This window comes from Chionomys nivalis, chromosome 1 (assembly GCF_950005125.1).
Source record: "Chionomys nivalis chromosome 1, mChiNiv1.1, whole genome shotgun sequence".
NCBI lineage: Eukaryota > Metazoa > Chordata > Mammalia > Rodentia > Cricetidae > Chionomys > Chionomys nivalis.
This window is the reverse complement of record NC_080086.1, coordinates 180,234,312-180,257,373: the sequence shown is the minus strand read 5'-3', so window position 1 is coordinate 180,257,373 and position 23,062 is coordinate 180,234,312. Positions and strand designations below refer to the sequence as shown.

The 23,062-nt window shown below is 42.3% G+C and overlaps 1 pseudogene; it reads left to right on the top strand.

The window, feature by feature from the left end:
* The first annotated feature begins 265 nt into the window (after positions 1-265).
* Positions 266-23,062, top strand: part of LOC130862884 (ATP-dependent RNA helicase DDX50-like) — a 52,443-nt pseudogene continuing 29,646 nt past the window's right edge.

Here is a 23,062-nt window from a genome sequence, read left to right as displayed (position 1 = left end):
GAAACCATCCAGTTAACTGAGAGAAGCTATACTCAGCTCTATTGGACAAACTAGGAATATTGTATTATGGAAGATAATTTGGTGAGAAGGGCAGGGCAGAGCAAATGGCTCTTTTGCCTGTAATTTAAAGTTATAATTAGGGCCATGGACATCAGTCAAAGCCTGGTTACTATAGGGACACTGACACCGACATGATCCTCAGCAGTGACTTTGTTCCAAATGATCCCATGGCCCCAGGTGACAATTGTTAGCCACTTACATCGGCATGGCCCCAGCAACGGCGCAGCCCTCAGATACTAACATGGTCTCAGGTTGCAGCCTAGACCTTGGATATCCACGCCATCTTTGGCAACATGGGCCACCAGACATCAACACAGACCCTAGTTTTGGTAGGACCATAGGCCCAGGACATGGTTCTCAGCTGCAACCCAGGCCTGAATATCACAATGACCCCAGGTGGCAGTGCAGGTCTCTCAGATCAGCGTCCCAGATGACACACATCTGCCCAACCCTCAGTGGAACAGGAGTCATAGACGCCACCACAAGCTCCCTCACCTGCTTCAGGACCTCAGACCAAGACTTGGTCCTTGGCAATAGCCCAGACGCAGACATCACTTTGGACTCAGGTGGCCAGTAGGTCATTCATGCCAGCCTGTTTCTCATCGCACCCATGTCTTCAGATCCACCTCTCTTCCCAGACCAAAACCATTCTGCCTCTCTCTCTCTCTCTCTCTCTCTCTCTCTCTCTCTCTCTCTCTTCTATTTCCCCACCCTGTACCCACTCACTGTTAATGATGATCGGCCACCTGGCATAACGTGGAGCTGTTTTTCTTTTGCATGTGCACTGGAGAGACGGCTCAGTAGTTGAAAGCACTGACTGCTCTTCCCAAGGACCCAGGTTCAATTCCCAGCACCCACATGAAAGCTCACAACTGTCTGTAACTCATGTATATGGTGTGCGGACTTATGCGGGCAAAACACCAATATTATATGAAACAAAATCTTATCAAGTAGTCTAAAGCAATCAAGCTGTTCTTAAATATTAGGATTGGGAACTCAGGGGTTTGCTGTCCATTCATGTCTCCTCTCAGCCTCACTTCCCGTCACTCAAATATGTATTTGCATAAAGGCAAAAAACAGACAGTCATGTTGCTGCTCTGTAATTTGGGAACTTCTGGGTCTTTGCAGCCTCTGGCCTCTGACAAGAGGAAGAGTCCCTTAGCTGAAAAAATACAACACTGTTCTGAGCCCCTTAACAGTTCACCTGCTAACTGGCTTCTCTTATAATGGCAAGTCTATATGTTCCATATGAGGGACTCACTCTGATGTCTGAGGATGCTGTGTCCTTGGAGTCATTACATGTACATTTTTAATGTACTACTTATCAGACTTTACTCATTTCACAACAAATACTGTTCCCTAACACCTATGTAAACAAGACCTACAAGGCGTATGTATGTAACACATTGTCTTGCTTCCCTTTGCCAACTTTGTGGCATGGACTGATAATAATAAACATTATTCAGATCTAACTAACTACAGAGAAGACTGTGGATTTGCAACTCTAGGATGCCTCAAATGGAAGCCAACATCTAGCATGCCCAGGCAGAAAATAATCTACACATGTGTGTTCTCACCATTTAAACTGAAGGAGCTAAAAGAAAATTAAGATCAGTGGAAAACCTACATTCATGTACAATTCATAACATCTCTCTTACATTTTCATAAACTTTTATGAGTACATAATTTAATCACAATTTCCCAGATATTTAACAGGGCAGAAATAATTTCCATTTTTCAGAGAAAAAAAACTGGGTGTGAAGGCTCTATGACCTCTCCCACGGGTTCTATCCTAGTGAGTAACATGTGGACTCTAACCCTGGCACAGAGCGACTCCATGAACCACCACGAGCAGCCTCAGTTTGTCAGAGACAGACCTGAGGGGCTGCCTACAAATCTTAAACCTAAGCCTCCACAGGTTGATGGACAGGAGGTGCTGGACTAGAACAAAGGTTACTGGTTGTCCTTGGGATGAAGATTTCTTTTTCTGAGGTATGAGTAGGTCCTGCATTGTCTGTGGATGTGTCTGCAGCTGAGGTACTGGCTGTAGGTAAGACTGAACGTGTCACAAAAGAAAATGTATTTAATATCTGGACAGTTACAAAAGATCTGTGGATGGGCTCCAGAGTTCTGCTGCTCTGCATGCAAGGGACAGCTTCCTTCTGGTTTGTCACTTATGATCCACTACGGACTAGTGTTTCTATTTACATACAATAAAAATGAATAATTATAAAATAAAGATACCAAAATATAAGCTCCAAGTTGAGAACAGACGCTAAATTCTGTTCAATGGACACTAAATTCTTCTATCAAATAGCTAAAGTGTTTGAGAGCAGCACTGGCTTGTGGGTATATCCGAGGAACCAAGCTCAGGAGGAAAAACTTGCCTTCCTGCCTTTTCTGAAGCTACACCAGTTTTCTGTGGCTTGTTAGAGATACAACACTGAATCAAATGTTTAGGAATCAAATGTTTCCATAAATCTTTGGAAAAGTATGTCCTTGAAGGAGTTCAGCTGATGTTTTATTTACCACTTTCCCCTCTACCTGCCTTGTTATTTCAGAAATATATGCAGCCACCGCTACCCCTTTGCATTAAGTGGTGCTTAGTGCAACTCGTTCTTGAACTCTCGGTTTTAAATATAGCATCTCTGCTCGTGCAACTAAAGAGACAGACACTCCCCATACCCCAAATATCACATCACATCCAGGGAGAATTCACTAAATTCTGTCATCTAATCGACATGCAGAGCAAATATTAGACTCTAGAATAGCAAAAGATAGAAGAATACACTTTCCAAGCTTCCCTATAAAAATTACCTGCCGTCTGGGAAATGAAAAGCTTCCAACTCCTTTATTAACTGGTCTCACGTTGCTAGGCAACAAGTTCTCAATAGCTTTTAGCCTGTATCCACAGCCAGGCTTTGAGGAGTCAGGTTTGTTTCCTAAGTCCCCGAGAGTTCTCAACTCTGACTCCTTCTGGCTTCTCAGCCTTCTGTTCAGTTTCTGTGTGCTTGTTCCTGGGAGCTCTGATGAGATCTCTACCTTCCAACCCAATAGAGATATCTCCTTCAGGAATCAAAGGTCAGGGCAGTGGGGTGGTGCTGGAAACTTGACCTGACACCATTCCAGTGTTTGCAGGCAGAAAGATACACTGTAGGCTCTCAGCTCTCAGGCTGCACCATGGGTTGAAGGAATGCTTTTTTTTTTTTTTTTTTTTTTTTGGTTTTTCGAGACAGGGTTCCTCTGTGGTTTTGGAGCCTCTCCTGGAACTAGCTCTTGTAGACCAGGCTGGTCTCGAACTCACAGAGATCCGCCTGCCTCTGTCTCCCGAGTGCTGGGATTAAAGGTGTGCGCCACCACCGCCCGGCTAAGGAATGCTTTTGTATGGAGCTGTTAGAATCTCAACGTGCACATGGAAGAGACGGCAAGTGCATATATAATGGGGAGAAAAAGCACAATGAATTAGACAGCCACCTCTACCAGTGCTCAACTGCTGTCTACTTTTTACCCCTCCAGGGAATGGACAGAACAATCATTTTAGTGATTAGAATTCTGAAGACCAGAAAGTAAACATGTTTAAATTATCTGTGCAGAACACACTACTGAGTAGGCAACTAAATAAAAGTTAAATATTAATAAACATCACTACAATATAAAAGAGCAAAAACAAGATCGGCTGCCAAGTAAAATTGCCATAATTATAGTCAGTGAATCTCAACGACGATGTTCCATTCATCACCATATGCAGGAATAAGAATGGTCCAGGGCCTTCCTCCAGCACATCACAGATTTCAGAATAAATTGGCATGTACGAGGAATCCAAAAGACAGAGTGAACAGAACCCATACAATTCTGTTGAAGGTGAAGGCAGGAACACAATGGAGAAACCCTCCCTGATTCCGGTACACTGCAGCCCCACATTCAATCTCAGTGCATGACAGCTTCTTCATTTTAGTTCTGTGGTGATTGAGTACCTAGTTAAGTAAGCCACTATTGCTTTAAAACAAGGAAATCAGTCTCAGCATCTTGTCCAAGCCCGGGAGTGTTTATTTTTAAATTTTGGCAGTGCTGCGATGAAACCCAGGGCTTTGCATATGTTCGGCAGGCATCCCACAACTGAGCTGCACCCCAGCTTAGCATAGCATATTTGGGAGGCAGAAACAGCCCTTGAACACCAACGTGCTTGCTTGGTCCAGCCTCTTTTTCCCCAGTGCAATGTGCATCAACTTAAAAAGCAACAACTTCTTTAGGCTTTGTGTCTTACAAGTTTCACTTTGCAGATACTTGGTTTAATTCATGTCTAGGTCTGTAATGACCTAGGCAGTGTATCATGGGAGAAGTGTGTGATGGTGGGGTGTTGCTCACCCCCAGGAAAGAGAGAAAGAGAGAAAGGGGCCAAGAAAAAATATAGCCCTCAGGAGTAAGTTGAAGGGGAAGGGAAAGATAGAAGGGGAGCAGAGAAAAATGTATAGCTTAATAAAAACAATAAAAAAATTACAGCCTGGAAGAAACAATAAGAGAGACACTGCCTCAAAGAAGTGGAAGGAGAGAACCCATGCGGAAAGTGTCTTCTGACATGCACATATGAACTGTGGTAGGCACATGACACCTTGTCTTAGTTAGCATTTCTGTTGCTCTGAAGAGGTGCTATGACCATGGCATCTCTTATAAGGAAAACATTTGAGGTGGCAGCTTAAAGTTTCAGAGGTTTAGTCTCTTACCATCATGGTGTAACAAGGTGGCACACAGGCAGAGGAGGTGCTGGAGAAGTAGCCAAGTGTCCTATATCTTGACTTGCAAGCAAAAGGAAGTGAATTGACTCATTAGGTGTGGCTTGAGCATTTATAAGACCTCAAAGCCCACCCCATACTGACACATTTCCTCCAATAATACTATATGCCTACTCCAACAAGGCCACACCTTCTAATAGTGTCATTCCTTTTAGGGGCCATTTTCTTTCACACCACTGTGCCCCTACCTACACTGAACATCACACACACATATACATCCATGATACTAACAAATAGAATAAAAATCAATATCTTTTTATAGTGATATTTTATGATCTGACAAAGCTTGCATGCAGATCAGAATGCAGAGTTAAGTCACTAGTTAGCCATAGAGGCCAGGTAACAGTGACGCTCACCTTTATTCCCAACACTGAGGAGACAGAGACAGTTGGGTCCCTGTGAGTTTAAGGTCACCCCGGTCTATGCGAGATTGAATCTGTCTAAAAGAGGAACAGCTCACAAAAAGGCAATTCCAGCACTTGGGATCACTTGCCTTTAATCCCAGCACTAAGGAGGTGGAGACAGGAGCGATATGTCTGGACTAAGAGAGGAATATAAGGCGGGAGGAGACAGGAGCTCAGATGCAGTCTGAGGATTCTGAGAGACAGCATTCAGTCTAAGGATTCATAAAAACAGGATCATCCCCTCAGTCTGAGCATTGGTAGAGGTAAGAACTCTCTAATGGGTGACTGCTCTGCTTCTCTGATCTTTCACCCTTGACAGCTGACTCTGGATTTTTATTATTAAGAACAATTAAAATTAATGCTCCATCTTTCTAAAATGATATTGAGAACAGTACAAGAAGTGAAAACAGTGATCCAATAATCTTCCTCTGAGCTTCAAGGAAACATAAATTGGAGATGGAAGGAAGAGAAGGTGGAGGAGAGCAAATGGTCAAACATCTCTGAATCTTTCTATGTAGAGATTCTCAGGAGTTCGTTTCCCTGTACCTTTAAAATGTTAAATGTGCTGGCAATATGGTTTCTGAGAACAGATTCAATCCATAGACTTTTCCAGTAGTACTAAATGTGTACAACAAAGGGCAATCTTTTCAGCACATGAGCTAAACACTTATTCTTCTTCCCCCATTTTTTTTATAATAAAATAAAGTATAAAATGTAAAACAAAAGCTAACACACTAAATGGAACAGGACAAAGCAAACGAAAGGGAGGGAAAGAGCACGAGAGAAGGCCCTAGAAGCAGACCCACTCATTCACACACTCAGGAATCCCCAAAACCTGACCTGGGAGCCATAAAATACATGTAGAGGACCTCTAGGGTAAAACGAGAATGTGTGTGTGTGTGTGTGTGTGTGTGTGTGTGTGTGTGTGTGTGTACAAACACAAATACATATATATGTATAAATAAAATAGCAACATTAAAAAAGGAAAGGCCCTGTTGATATTATGAAATAAGGAACCTCCAAAGATGTTGCTGAGTTCTATTCAGCAGACATTTACTGCTGGGCTTGCAGCCTACCCTTAAGAGAAGTTTGCTTCCCCAGGGAGACTCCTTTGGTGGAAACAGAATTTTTGTTTGCAAGTGGTTATCAACTGAAGGTTCTTCTGGGTTAGTGATGGGGGCAAGTGTCTGCTTCTCCCTCCAGCTCTAGGACCCCATCTGGTGTAGATGTGTGCAGCCCCTGTGCATCCTTTCTCAGTCCTTGTGAATTCATATGAGCTTCAGTTCCTGATGATTTAGAGGGCCTTGTTTTCCATTCCCTCTGACTCTTACACCTTTTCTGTTTCCACTTCCACAGGGCTCTCTGAGCCCTGAGGAGAAGGATTTGATAAAGATGTTCCATTTGGAACTGAGTGTTTCATGGTCTCTTTCTTTCCACACAATGTCTGACTGTGTGTCTCTGTATTTAATTCTCTGATGATTGCCAAATAAGGCACAGATCTGTGAATATAGAAGAATATCATTAAGAGTTATTTTATTTTTTATTTTTAGAACAATAAGTAGTATTTGGTTTTTCCCTTGGTCCCTGTGCTATCTAGTCTCAGGTTCTTGGTCATCTAAGCAGTGTCTGGTATGGGGTTTTATCTTGTAGAGTAGGTTTCAGGTAAAATCAGATATGAATTGGTTATTCCCACAAGCTTAGTGCTACCATTGAACTAGCATATCTTGTAGACAGGACATCATTGTACATCAAAGAATTTGTGGCTTGGCTGATATTTATGTTTCTCCTTTAGTAGCATGCAGAATACCTTCCTGTACCAAGGATACTAGTATGTAGAGGTAAAGACTATATGTAGGTACCAGCTTTTTTTTTTTTTTTTCAATGAGTTGTATAAGTGATGTCTTCAGCAATAGAGCCTTGCTGTCAGTTTGTGGACAGCAATCTATTGTCTTAGCAACAGCCCAGATTGTTTGGAGTTCCCATGGGACCCCTTTGGCCAAAAAAAATTAAGTAGATAAAACCAATTCCAGTATTGGAATCTTCATTTAGTTACAAGAGATATAGTGTGCTGAGGCCGTGTTTCTCCTCCCCCTTCCACCCCCATAATTTAGACATTTCACCAAGATTACCTTCATACAGGTATTTAGGAAGTTTCTACTGTACTAGAATTTCATAGTAACCCTCAAATGAACCTTAATTTTAGTTGTCTCCCCTTGTATTCCCTCTTTTTTTCCCCTCTTTCATCTCCCTTTCCACTTGAGCTTCCTATTCCAGCCCCCCCCATCCACCCATAACTATTTATTCTATTTCCTGTTCCAAATGAGCCCCTGGGTGACTTACTCTATGCCTTTCCTCTGTGGTTCTACAGACAGCATCTTGGTTATCATTGACTTGATAGATAATATCCACATTTACATGGTTACATACCATATTGTCTTTCTGGGTGTGGAACACATCACTCAAAATTAGTTTTTTTTCTAGGTCCATCTGTTTACCTGCAAATTTCATGATTTATTTTTTTAACTGCTGAGTAATATTTCATTATGTAAATGTACCACAGTTTCTTTATTCTCCTATAAAGGGACACCTAAATTGTTCCCCCATCTCTGGCTATTATAAATAACGTAGCAATGAACAAGTTTAAGCAATAGTCCCTGGGATGCAGTGACCTTTGGGTATAAGCCCAAGAGTGGTATAACTGGATCTTGAAGTAGATCTATCTATTACAAGAGTCCACAGGAACCACCACATTGTTTTCTACAGTGGCTGTACAAGTTTGTACTTACAACAGAAATGGATGAATATTCTCTTTATACTATATCCTTAGAAACATGACCTGTCACATGTTTCATTGATCTTAGCCATTCTGACAAATGTAAGATAAAATCTGAAAGTAATCTTAATTTCACTGATGAAGAAGGATGTTGAAGGTAAGCATGTTGAATTTTCCTTAAGTGTTTCTTAGACATTTGTGTCTCCCTCTTTAAGAATTCTGTTTAAACTTGTAAACCTTTTTTTAATTGGGTTATTTTTTCTTGATATCTAATTTGCAAAGCTCTTTATATATTTTGGATATTAGCCCTCTATCAGATGAACAGTTGATAAAAATATTTTCTATATCTGTAGGCTTTCACTTTGTCTGATTGATGGTGTACTTTACCATGCAGAAGTGTCTTAGCTTCATAAAGACTCACCTGTTAGTTTATTTATTTATTTTAATCTTACTGCCAGTTTTAATTGTGTTCTTTTCAGAAAGCTTTTCTTGTGCCACTGAGTTCAAGGCTAGTCTCCATTTTCTCTTCTTTCAGCTGCAGTGTACATGGTTTTATGTTGAGGTCTTCGATCAGTTGAGGTCTTCGATGAATTTTGTGCATGGTGATAAGTGTTGGGATTCTTCTACAGGAACCTCTCAAGTTTGGCCAACACCATTTGTTGAAGATGGTGTCCTTTAAACAGTGTGTATTTCTGGCATCTTTATCAAAACTTAAGTGTTCATTGATATGTGGATTTATTTGTCAGGCTGCAATTCAATTTCATGGATCAACGTGTCTATTTTTGCCCCAATACCAAGCTATTTTTTATTTTTATAACATGATAATAGAACTTGAAATTGGAGGTTGTGATACCTCTAGCAGTTCTTTCATTATTCAAGATTATTTTTTAGCTATCCTGAGATTTTTGGACTTCCATGTGGAAGCTGAAGGTTGTCCTTTTAAGGTCTGTGAAGAATTGTGCTGGACTTTTGGTGGGGATTGCATTGAATCTGTAGATTGCTTTTGCTAGGATGGCCATTTTTATTATGTTAATCCTATTGATCCATGAGCATGGGTGATCTTTCCATCTTCTGATAGCTATTTCAGTTTCTTCATTTGAAGTTTTTATCATGTGTTTTTCATTTGCTAGTTTAGAGTTTCTATTATTTAAGGCTAATGTGGAAAGTATTATTTCCCCGATTTCTTTCTCAGCCCATTTATTATTTGTATATAGTAAAGTTACTGATTTTTGTGAATTAATTTTGTACCCAGCTACTTTGTTGAATGTGTTTATGAGCTGTAGGGCCTTCAGTTGGAATTTTAGGGTAACTTATACATGCTATCATATTATCTACAAATAAAAATACTTCTTAATTGATATCCCTTTGATCTCCTTCAGCTGTCTTACTTCTCTAGCTAAGACTTCAAATACTATATTGAAGAGGGATGGACAGAATAGATAGCCTTATCTCATTCAATTTTAATAGAATTGCTTTGAGTTTCTCTACATTTAATTTGATGTTGGCTATAAGCTCACTGTAAAGTGCTTTTATTATGTTTAGGTATGTCATTTTTATTCCTATTCTCTCCAAAACTGTTGTCTTGAAAGGGTATTGGATTTTATCAAAGTTTTTCAGCATCTAGTTAGATGATTATGTGCTTTTGTTTTCTTTCAGTCTGTTTATGTGATAGATTACATTGATTAATTTTTTGTGTGTTGAGTCATTCCTGCATCTCTGGGATGAAGCCTACTTGATCATGGTGGATGATTGTTTTGATATATTCTTTGATTCTGTTTAAGAGTATTCTATTGAGTATTTTTGCATCTATCTTCATAAGGGACATTGGTCTGTAATTCTCTTTCTTTGTAGGATCTTTATGCGCTTTGGGTATCAGGATAACTGTGGCCCTCATGAAATGAATTGGGCAGTGTTCCTTTTTGATGGAGGAAGGTCATTGGCTAATAAAGAAACTGCCTTGGCCCATTTGATTGGCCAGCCTTTACGTGGGTGGAGTAAACAGAATAGAATGCTGGGAGGAAGAGGAAGTGAGCTCAGATGCAGGGCAGCTCCTCTCAGAGCCAGAAGCGATGAAGCAAGCCGCCAGGTCAGACATGCTGAATCTTTCCTGGTAAGACTGGTGCTACACAGATTATTAGAGATGGGTTGATCGGAATATGAGAATTAGCCAGTAGGGCTAGAGCTAATGGGCCAAGCAGTGTTTAAAAGAATACAGTTTGTGTGTCGTTATTTTGGGGCATAAGCTAGCCAGGCGACCATGAGCTGGGGCGGCAGGAACACAGCCCACAGCTCCTTCAACACCTTTTATTTCTATTTTGTGGAATAATTTGAGGAGTATTGGCATTAACCCTTCTTGGAAAACCTGGTAGAATTCTGCACTAAAAACCATCTGGTACTGAACCTGTTTTGGTTGGGAGACTTTATCGTTTTTAATACAATTCTTTATTGATTCTTTGAGCATTTCACATCATGCACCCCAGTACCACTCACATCCCTGTTTCTCCCTATCTACCCCCCATAGCATATTTCCCCAAAAGACCTCCCCAGAAAATTAATTAAAAGCAAAATAAAGCAGCCACCTCATTCCTCCATCTTCCCAGCACCTCTTCATTCATACCAGCAGCATTGGGAGCCATGGTGTGTCACACAGCATACACCTTTGTCCAATCTGTCCCAATAGCAAAATGTTCACTGCAATGAGTCATTGGCAGCTTGAACCCAGACAACACCATGGCCCCATGTGGCCAACCAGATCTGCAAGACCCCCAGTGGTTACATGGCCCTCAGACACCAGCATGGCCACAGGTTGTGGTCCAGCCCACGGGCATCCATGTGGCCTTTGATGGTATCATAGGTCATGGACATCAACCCAGAACCTGGTTGTGGTAGGAATACTGACCACTACATGGTCCACAGCCTGGACTCAGATGTCACTATGGCCCCAGGGGACAATGCAAGCCATACATACCAGCATGGCCCCTTTTCACAAAGACATGGCCCCAGGTGTCAGCCCAGACCCTTGGCGTTGGCATTCAATGGTATCAGGATCTACAGACACCAATAGAGACACTGGGACAAGAGACACAGACATGGCCCTTGGTAGCAGCCCTGGCAGTTGGGAGACTTTTATTGACTATTTTTATTTCATCAATAACTCTTTTTAAAATGTTTATCTGATCTTGATATAACTTTACCTAATGGTACCTATTGAGAAAATTACATTTCTTTAGATTTTTCAATTTGGTGGAGAACAGATTTTTTTTTTTTTTTTTTTTTTTTTTTTTTTTTTTTTTTTTTTTTTTTTTTTTTAGTTCATACATTCAAGTTTAATCCCCAAATCCCATTGTACAGTTCCAGTTCAGATATACAGAAGCCCAGAGGAAGCTTGCTAAAGACTCACAATGTATGCACACATATACACCAACACATCTAATTCACGCACCCTAGCAATCAGTGGTCCCAGGTAAACAAAGGAGATGGGTTTCATTTCCATCCTCTCTGATGGAGGCTTCTTTTAAAAGACAAGGCATTCATCTATCTCAGGACTGTAGGTTCTGTTTCTGTGGCTTATAACTCTGCCCCCAGGCATCCTTCCTGATTGCTGTTCACCTGGAATGTGCCCTTGCCAAGTGGAACTAGGTTTACTTTCTGTACTCGTCTTTCTCTGCCAAACAAGGACGCAACTGCAATCCATAATGCAGTGCCCACAACTTCTGCTGCAGCTCAGCCTTCCAGATGATAAGGGCCTTCAAATTCCAGGTCCCATAAAGAAAATTTAGAGCTTAGTTGAAGATAAAGCCCTTATGTTGCCCATCCATCAGAAACTTCCCCACTCTTTCCAAATCCCACTCTGGCTGTGTTCCTGGATTGCAAATGCACCTGGAGTGAAGGGCAACTGGACGGCAGAGTTGAGGAACGCATAGAGGGGCGAATGATTAGCAATGTGACTATAGAACATTTAGAAAACTCACCAGGAGTTTTGTCTAGGTGTACCACATCCCTCCTGTAATAAATCATGTCCATGTCTTCTAGGGAATAAACTTTCCTCTTGGAAAAAGACCTTTTTACTCAGAGATCCTGAGTTCAGTTCCCAGAAACCACGTGGTGACTCCCAAGCATCGATAAGGGGATCTGATGCTCTCTTGTCTCTGATACCCTCTTCTGTCATGCAGGCATACACACAGACAGAGTACTCATATACATAAAATACATGAATAAATAAATCTTCTTTAAAAAGTTATTAGGGTAATTCTCTTTACCTTTTAGTTATCAAAATCAGAGACGTATGACTCGTTGACATTGAGAGATGATTTTTTTTTATAGATATCAAGGGGAAGTAACTTAGCAGGGCCATCTACACCTGCTAAAGCAGCCAAAACCCAGCTGTATTTTTAGAACACCTATCAGGAACAGCTTACGTTGTTACAAATGACTTTCTCTGAGACAGTTGTCTTGTGTGCATGTATCTAATAGCACAGCCTGGAGGAAGGTGTGTTTCTTTGCAACAGAAACCGTTGCAAACACCCTAAATGGAGATCATACCTTATCTGCCATCACATTAACTATTCTGCATGAGTCAACAACAGCTTGATGAGGTACCTGATTCTGCAGAAAGAACATACCACTCTGGACTTTCTGTTCCTTACAGGAGCAGGGGAATGTATTCTTTTATTTATCAACATCAGGTCTCTCTGAGGGTTAGTACCAAGGGCTCCGTTTTTAAACCATGCGTAGTAGCTCCCTAGACAGCCTAGGAATTAACTGGTCAATTAGACGTCTAGCCTGAATGTATGTCTAATTGACAATGACTACATTTTGATACTATATCTGCTTAGGAGATTATCTACAAATTGCTTTATGCTTTGGATGGTTCCAAATTGCTCTATGGACATCTGTTTTTGTTGGCCACAAATGTGCTATTTGCAATGACAGTCTTGTCATTAACATGAAATCATGGCTTTACCTACCTTATTATTTTCTCTAACTTTCTTTTTTTTTTTTTTTTTTTTTTTTTTTTTTTTTTTTTTTTTTTTTTTTATTTTTATTTTTTATTCTTTTTTAATTAAAATTTCCACCTGCTCCCCGTTTCCCATTTCCCTCCCCTCCTCCCAAATATTGCCCCCTCCCCCCACTCCCCTCCCCCTATCCCCACTCCTCTTCTCCTCCCCCCACACCATTCCCCCTCCCTCTCGATACTGAAGAGCAGTCCAAATTCTCTGCCCTGCGGGAAGACGAAGGTCTTCTATCTACGTCCAGGAAGGTGAGCTTCTAAACAGGCTAAGCTCCCACAAAGCCAGTTCATGTATTAGGATTGAAACCTAGTGCCATTATCCTTGGCTTCTCATCAGTCTTCGTTGACCGCCATGCTCAGAGAGTCCGGAATCAACCCATGCTTATTCAGTCCCAGACCAGCTGGCCTTGGTGGGCTCCTAATAAATCAGTTCCACTGTCACAGTGGGTGGGTGCATCCCTCGTGGTCCTGATTTTTTGCTCTTGTTCTCCCTCCTTCTGCTCCTCATTTGGACCTTAAGAGCTCAGACCGTTGCTCCAAATTGAGACTCTGTCTCTACCTTGATCCATCGCCAGATGAAGGTTCTAAGGTGATATGCAAGATATTCATCAGTATAGGATAGGGTCATTTCAGGTTCCCTCTCCTTAGTTGCCCAAGGTACCAGCTGGGGACATATTCCTGGACACCTGCGAACCCCTCTAGAGTCAAGTCTCTTGCCAACCCTAAGATGGCTCCCTTAGATAGGATATATACTTCGCTGCTCCCGTATCCATCCTTCCTATATCCCAACCATCCCAATCCCCCGAGCTCCTCCCATCCTCCCCTTCTCATATTTCTCATCCCATTTCCCCTTTGCCCCATGCCACCTCACCCGCAAGTTCCCATTTTTTGCCCTGAAATCTTGTCTACTTCCCCCTCTCCATGCGGATGACTATATGATTTTCTTTGGGTTCACTTTCTTATTTAACTTCTATAGGATCGCACATTATATGCTTAATGTCTTTTACTTATGGCTAGAAACCGATTATGAGTGAGTACATCCCATGTTCCTCTTTTTGAGTCTGGGATACCTCACTCAGGATAGTGTTTTCTATTTCCATCCATTTGCACGCAAAATTCGAGAAGTCATTGTTTTTTACTGCTGAGTAGTACTCTAATATGTAAATATTCCACACTTTCTTCATCCATTCCTCCATTGAAGGGCATCTAGGTTGTTTCCAGGTTTTGGCTATTACAAACAATGCTGCTATGAACATAGTTGAACAGATACTTTTGTCATTTGATGTGGCATCTCTTGGGTATATTCCCAATAGTGGTATTACTGGATCTTGGGGTAGGTTGATCCCTAATTTCCTGAGAAATCGCCACACTGATTTCCAAAGTGGTTGCACAAGTTTGCATTCCCACCAGCAATGAATGAGTGTGCCTCTTTCTCCACAACCTCTCCAGCAAAGGCTATCATTGGTGTTTTTGATTTTAGCCATTCTGACAGGTGTAAGATGGTATCTCAAAGTTGTTTTAATTTGCATTTCCCTTATCGCTAAGGAGGTTGAGCATGACCTTAGGTGTCTTTTGGCCATTTGAATTTCTTCTGTTGAGAATTCTCTGTTCAGATCAGTGCCCCATTTTTTTATTGGGTTCATTAGCATTTTAAAGTTTAGTTTCTTGAGTTCTTTATATATTTTGGTGATCAGACCTTTGTCTGTTGCAGGGTTGGTGAAGATCTTCTCCCAGTCAGTGGGTTGCCTTTTTGTCTTAGTGACAGTGTCCTTTGCTTTACAGAAGCTACTCAGTTTCAGGAGGTCCCATTTATTCAATGTTGCCCTTAATGTCTGTGCTGCTGGGGATAAACGTAGGAAGTGATCTCCTGTACCCATATGTTGTAGAGTACTTCCAACTTTTTCTTCTATCAGGTTCAGTGTGTTCAGACTAATATTGAGGTCTTTAATCCATTTGGACTTGAGTTTTGTGCATGGTGATAGATATGGATCTATTTTCATTCTTCTACACGTTGACAACCAGTTCTGCCAGCACCATTTGTTGAAGATGCTCTCTTTTTTCCATTGAATACTTTTAGCTCCTTTATCAAAAATTAGGTGTTCATAAGTTTGTGGGTTAAAATCAGGGTCTTCTACTCGGTTCCATTGATCGACTTCTCTGTTTTTATGCCAATACCAAGCTGTTTTCAATACTGAGGCTCTGTAATAGAGTTTGAGGTCAGGGATGGTAATGCCTCCAGACGATCCTTTATTATATAAGATTGTTTTGGCTATCCTGGGTTTTTTGTTTCTCCATATAAAGTTGATTATTGTCCTCTCAAGATCTGTGAAGAATTTTGATGGGATTTTAATGGGGATTGCATTGAATCTATAAATTGCCCTTGGTAGAATTGCCATTTTTACTATGTTGATCCTCCCTATCCAAGAGCAAGGGAGATCCTTCCATTTTCTGGTATCCTCCTCAATTTCTTTCTTCATTGACTTAAAGTTCTTGTCAAATAGATCCTTTACTTCCTTGGTTAGGGTTACCCCAAGATATTTTATGCTATTTGTGGCTATCGTGAAGGGTGATGCTTCTCTGATTTCCATCTCTGCTTCCTTATCCTTTGTGTATAGGAGGGCAACTGATTTTTTGGAATTGATCTTGTATCCTGCAACGCTACTAAAGGTGTTTATCAGCTGAAGGAGTTCTTTGCTGGAGTTTTTGGGGTCGCTTATGTACACTATCATATCGTCTGCAAATAATGAAAGTTTAACTTCTTCCTTTCCGATTTGAATCCCTTTGATCCCCTTATGTTGTCTTATTGCTATTGCTAGAATTTCAAGCACTATATTAAAGAGGTATGGAGAGAGTGGACAACCTTGTCGTGTTCCTGATTTTAGTGGAATAGCTTTGAGTTTCTCTCCATTTAATTTGATGTTAGCTGACGGCTTGCTATAAATAGCTTTTATTATATTTAGGAACGACCCTTGTATTCCTAATCTCTCTAAGACCTTTATCATAAAGGGATGTTGAATTTTGTCAAATGCTTTTTCCGCATCTAATGAAATGATCATATGGTTTTTTTCTTTCAGATTATTTATATGATGGATTACATTGATAGATTTTCGTATGTTGAACCAGCCCTGCATCTCTGGGATGAAGCCTACTTGATCATAATGGATAATTTTTCTAATGTGTTCTTGGATTCGGTTTGCCAGTATTTTATTGAGTATTTTTGCGTCGATGTTCATGAGTGAGATTGGCCTGTAGTTCTCTTTCTTGGTTGTGTCTTTGTGTGGTTTTGGTATCAGAGTAACTTCAGCTTCATAAAAGGAATTTGGCAATGACTTCTCTGTTTCAATATTGTGAAATACATTAAGGAGTATAGGTATTAGGTCTTCTTGGAAGTTCTGGTAGAATTCTGCATTAAGGCCGTCTGGACCTGGGCTTTTTTTGGTGGGAAGGTTTTTTATAACAACTTCTAATTCTTCGCGACTAACGGGTCTATTTAGATTGTTCACCTGGTCCTGGTTTAACTTTGGTATATGGTACTTATCTAAAAAAGTGTCCATTTCTTTTACATTTTCCAATTTTGTGGCATACAGGTTTTTGTAGTAAGATCTAATGATTCTCTGAATTTCGTCTGTGTCTGTGGTTATGTCTCCCTTTTCGTTTCTGATTTTGTTAATTTGCGTATTCTCTCTCCGCCGTTTGATTAGTTTGGATAGGGGTTTATCAATCTTATTGATTTTCTCCAAGAACCAGCTTTTTGTTTCATTGATTCTTTGGATTGTTTTCTGTGTTTCTATTTTGTTGATTTCAGCCCTCAATTTGATTATTTCCAGTCTTCTACTTCTCCTAGGTGAGTCTGCTTCTTTTCTTTCTAAAGCTTTAAGGTGGGCTATTAGGTCTCCAATGTGTGCTTTCTCCGTTTTCTTTATGTGGGCACTTAATGCTATGAACTTTCCTCTTAGCACTGCTTTCATAGTGTCCCATAGGTTTGAGTATGATGAGTCTTCGTTTTCATTGAATTCAAGAAAGACTTTAATTTCTTTCTTTATTTCTTCCTTGATCCAGGTGTGGTTCAGTAGTTGACTGTCCAATTTCCATGAGTTCATAGGCTTTCTGGGGATAGCATTGTTGTTGAATTCTAACTTTAATCCATGGTGATCTGATAAGACACAGGTGGTTACCGATATTTTTTTGTAACTGTGTAAGTTTGCTTTGTTACCGAGTATGTGGTCTATTTTCGAGAAGGTTCCATGAGCTGCAGAGAAGAAGGTATATTCTTTCTTATTTGAGTGGAATGTTCTATAGATGTCTGTTAAGTCCATTTGATTCATTACCTCCCTTAATCCTCTTATTTCTCTGTTAGGTTTCTGTCTGATTGACCTGTCCATTGGTGAGAGAGGAGTGTTGAAATCTCCTACTATTAGTGTGTGTGGTTTGATGACTGCCTTGAGTTTTAGTAACGTTTCTTTTACATAAGTGGGTGCTTTTATATTAGGGGCATAGATATTCAGGATTGAGACTTCATCCTGGTGAATTGTTCCTGTTATGAGTAAAAAATGTCCATCTCCATCTCTTTTGATTGATTTTAGTTTGAAGTCAACTTTCTTAGAAATTAGTATGGCCACACCTGCTTGTTTCTTAGGTCCGTTTGCTTGATAAACCTTTTCCCAGCCCTTTACTCTGAGTAGATGTCTGTCTTTGTGGTTGAGGTGTGTTTCTTGTAAGCAGCAGAATGTTGGATCCTGTTTTCGTATCCAATCTCTTAGCCTGTGCCTCTTTATAGGTGAGTTGAGTCCATTGATATTAAGTGATATTAATGACCAGTGGTTGTTAACTCCAGTCATTTTTCCTTTCTTTCCTTCTTTCCTTTGGTAGTAGAGTTTGTGTGTTTCCCTTCTTCAAGTTGTGCTGGTGAAGGGTCATTAGATGTCTGAGTTATTGTGGGCATTGTTGGACTCCTTGGTTTGTGATTTTCCTTCAATTACTTTCTGAAGGGCTGGATTTGTGGCTACGTATTGTTTAAATTTGTTTTTATCCTGGAAAATTTTGTTTTCTCCATTTATAGTGAACGAAAGCTTGGCTGGGTATAGAAGTCTGGGCTTGCATCCATGGTCTCGTAGTTTCTGCAGTATATCTATCCAGGACCTTCTGGCTTTCATGGTTTCCATAGAGAAATCAGGTGTAAGTCTGATAGGTTTACCTTTATAGGTAACTTGACCTTTTTCCTTTGCAGCTCTTAATATTCTTTCTTTATTCTGTATGTTTTGTGTTTTGATTATTATATGACGAGGAGATGTTTTTTTTTGATCCAGTCGATTTGGTGTTCTGTATGCTTCTTGGACCTTCAAAGGAATATCTTTCTTAAGGTTGGGAAAGTTTTCTTCTATAATTTTATTAAATATATTTTCTGGACCATTGAGCTGTAGATCTTCTCCTTCTTCTATCCCTATTATTCTTAGGTTTGGTCTTTTTATTGTGTCCCAGATTTCCTGAATGTTTTGTGATGAGAATTTGTTGGTTATGCTGTTTTCTTTGATGAGAGTGTTTATTTTCTCTATGGTATCTTCAGTGTCTGAGATTCTTTCTTCTATCTCTTGTAATCTGTTGGTGGTACTTGTCTCTGTAGTTCCTGTTCGTTTATTCAAATTTTCCATCTCCATCCTTCCCTCGGTTTGTGTTTTCTTTATTACTTCCACTTCATTCTTCAAGTCTTGAACCGTTTCCCTTACCTGTTTGATTACTTTTTCTTGTTTCTCTTGGTTTTCTTGGGTATCTTTGAGAGATTTATTCATTTCCTCTACCTTTTTGTTTGTAATCTCTAATTGGTTGTGGCAGTTTTTCACCTCCTGTTTAAGGTCCTCTATTATTTTCATAAAATTCACTTTTGAGTCGAATTCTTCTAATTCTTCTGGATTAGGGTGTACACTTCTCATTTCGGGATTCCTGGATCCTGGTGATGTCACGTTGCCTTTCAAGTTGTTGGGGGAATTCTTGCATTGGCGCCTGCCCATCTTTTCCCGTCCCGATAAAACTTCTGGCACCTACACAGGAACTCCTGGATGCCCCAATGAGCCAGGGACTAAGGGAAGTAGGGCGCAGGCAGAGCAGGTCTAGAAGATCACAGCAGAGACTGCAGCCCCAGCAGCAGGGGCCCGCTTTCCCTGGCGGGGACCTTGAGGCCTGCCCTCTAGTCAGGCACTCACTGGTCTGGGCTGGTAGCCTTAGTGAAAGGGCAGGAAACTGTTCCACAGCTAAGGACCTTGCAGACAAGGCAGGCTTGGGGGTGGGGGTGGGGGCGGGTGTGTAGGAGAGAAAGCCTTGCAGCAGGAGCTGGGGGAGGGGTGTTTGTGCTCTCTACCGGGACCGTCTGCCCCAGGATAGCACACACTCACCCGTCCCGATGAAACTTCTCGGCACCTACACAGGAACTCCTGGATGCCCCAATGAGCCAGGGACAAAGGGAAGTAGGGCGCAGGCAGAGCAGGTCCAGGAGATCACAGCAGAGACTGCAGCCCCAGCAGCGGGGGCCCGCTTTCCCTGGCGGGGACCTTGAGGCCTGTCCTCTAGTCAGGCCCTCACTACTCTGGGTTGGTAGCCTCAGTGAAAGGGCAGGAAACTGTTCCACAGTAAAGGACCTTGCAGACAAGGCAGGCTTGGGGGTGGGGGTGGGGGGCGGGTGTGTAGGAAAGAAAGCCTTGCAGCAGGAGCTGGGGGGGGGGGGGCGTTTGTGCTCTCTACCGGGACAGTGCGCCCCAGGATAGCACACACTCACCCATCCAGATGGGACTTCTCAGCACCTATGCAGGGATTCCTGGTGGCCCCAATGAGCCAGGGACCAAGGGAAATAGGGGGCAGGGAGAGCAGGTCCAGGAGATCACAAGCAGAGACTGCAACCCCAGCAGCAGGGGCCTGCTTCCCCTGGCGGGGACCTTGAGTCCTGCCCTCTAGTCAGGCACTCACTGGTCTGGGCTGGTAGCCTTAGTGAAAGGGCAGGAAACTGTTCCACAGCTAAGGACCTTGCAGACAAGGCAGGCTTGGGGGTGGGGGTGGGGGCGGGTGTGTAGGAGAGAAAGCTTTGCAGCAGGAGCTGGGGGAGGGGCGTTTGTGCTCTCTACCGGGACCGTCTGCCCCAGGATAGCACACACTCACCCGTCCCGATGAAACTTCTCGGCACCTACACAGGAACTCCTGGATGCCCCAATGAGCCAGGGACAAAGGGAAGTAGGGCGCAGGCAGAGCAGGTCCAGGAGATCACAGCAGAGACTGCAGCCCCAGCAGCAGGGGCCCGCTTTCCCTGGCGGGGACCTTGAGGCCTGCCCTCTAGTCAGGCCCTCACTACTCTGGGTTGGTAGCCTCAGTGAAAGGGCAGGAAACTGTTCCACAGTAAAGGACCTTGCAGACAAGGCAGGCTTGGGGGTGGGGGTGGGGGCGGGTGTGTAGGAGAGAAAGCTTTGCAGCAGGAGCTGGGGGAGGGGCGTTTGTGCTCTCTACCGGGACCGTCTGCCCCAGGATAGCACACACTCACCCGTCCCGATGAAACTTCTCGGCACCTACCGAGAACAGATTTTTTAAAGTATGTCCTTAGGATTCTCTGGAGTTCCTTGGTGTCAGTTGCTATATCCCCCTTTTCATTTCTAATTTTGTCAATTTGGATATTCTCTCTACTTTTTAGTTAATTTATAGCTCACCAACTCCAGCCATACAGAGAAGAAAACAGCATAGGTCTAAACTAGTCCTTCTGAATGTGGATGACAGTTGTTTGGCTGGAGCAGACTGCAGTGGCACCAGGATTTATCCCTACTGCTTGTACTGGATTTTTTGGAACCTATTCTCTTTGAATGGATACCTTTGTCAGCCTAAATATAGTAGGGACAGTCTTGTACCTTCCCCAAAGCAATGTGTTTTATGCTCTCTGAGGAGTGGATAGGAGTGGGGTGGGAGTGTAAAAAGTGGGAGGAGGGGAGAGAATGGGGACTGGTATTGGTATGTAAAATGAAAAAAAATAGTTTGTTTTCTTTTAAAAATAACAAAATTGGAGGCCCGGGCGGCGGAGGCACCAGCACGCAGGCAAGTCCGGGCGACAGAGGCACCGGCGTGCAGGCAGGCCCGGGTGGAGGAGGCACCGAAAGTCAGGCCCGGCAGGCAGGCCTAGGCGGCGGAAGCACCGGCACACAGACAGTTCCAGGTGGCGGAGGCACCAGCAGGCAGGCCTAGGCGGCGGAAGCACCGGCGCGCAGGCAGGCCCGGGCGGCGGAGGCACCAGCACGCAGGCAAGTCCGGGCGGCAGAGGCACCGGCGTGCAGGCAGGCCCGGGTGGCGGAGGCACCGACAGTCAGGCCAGGCAGGCAGGCCTAGGCGGCGGAAGCACCAGCGCGCAGGCAGGCCCAGGAGGCGGAGGCACCGGCAGGCAGGCCTAGGCGGCGGAAACACCGGCGCACAGACAGTTCCGGGCGGCGGAGGCACCGGCAGGCAGGCCCGGGCGGCGAAGGCTCTGGATGCAGGATAGTGCGGGCAAGAAACAGTGAAGCCTGCACTGAGAGCAGATTGCCCCGCTACAATTAAATCAAACCCAATAGATAGCATCAATAAGAGGAGATGGGCAGACGCCAAGGCAAGAATTCACCCAACAATCTGAAAAACAACATGAAAACACCAGAACCCAATGATCTTACAACACAAGGACTTGAACACCCTAACACAGGAGAAGAGGAAAAAACTGACTTTTTGAAAGCAATAGAGTCCCTTAAACAACATGTAAAAAACGCCCTCATAGAAATGGATGAGAAGTATAACAAAAAGTTTGAAGAAATGAGTAAATACGTAAATGATACCCTGGGAAGCCAAGAAAAAACGATCAAACAGGTAATGGAAACAGTCCAAGAATTGAAAACTGAAATGGAAGCAAGGAAGAAAACACAAACTGAGGACCAGCTGGATATGGCAAATATAGGTCAACGAGCAGAGACTACAGAAACAAGCATAATCAATAGAATACAAGAGATAGAAGAAAGAATCTCAGATTCTGAAGACAACATAGAGAAAATAAACGGACTGATCAAAGAAAACACCAAAACCAACAAATTCTCATCACAAAACATTCAGGAAATATGGGACACAATAAAAAGGCCAAACCTAAGAATAATAGGGATAGAAGAAGGAGAAGAGGCACAGCTCAAAGGTCCAGAAAACATTTTTAACAAAATTATGGAAGAAAACTTCCCCAACATAAAGAAAGATATTCCTTTGAATATTCAAGAAGCATACAGAACACCAAACAGACTGGATCAAAAAAAAACGTCCCCTCGCCATATAATAATCAAAACACAAAATATACAGATTAAAGAAAGAATATTAAGAGCTGCAAAGGAAAAAGGCCAAGTAACTTATAAGGGTAAACCGATCAGACTTACACCTGACTTCTCTATGGAAACCATGAAAGCCAGAAGGTCCTGGATAGAGGTACTACAGAAACTAAGAGACCATGGATGCAAACCCAAACTACTATACCCAGCCAAGCTATCGTTCACTATCAATGGAGAAAACAAGACATTCCAGGATAAGAACAAATTTAAACAATACGTTGCCGCAAATCCAGCCCTACAGAAAGTAATAGAAGGAAAATCACAACCCAAGGAATCCAACATTGCCAACACTGCCTACAATAACCCAGGCATCTAGCGACCCTTCAACAGCACAACTCAAAGAAGGGAGACACACAAACTCTTCTACCAAAAGCAGTAAGAATAACCGGAGTTAACAACCACTGGTCATTAATATCACTTAATATTAATGGTCTCAATTGACCAATAAAAAGGCACAGGCTAAGAGATTGGATACGAAAACAGGATCCAACAGTCTGCTGTTTGCAAGAAACTCATCTCAACCACAAAGACAGGCATCTACTCAGAGTAAAGGGTTGGGAAAAGGTTTTTCAAGCAAATGGTCCTAAGAAAAAAGCAGGTGTGGCCATACTAATTTCTAACAAAACTGACTTCAAACTAAAATCAATCAGAAGAGATCGACAGGGACA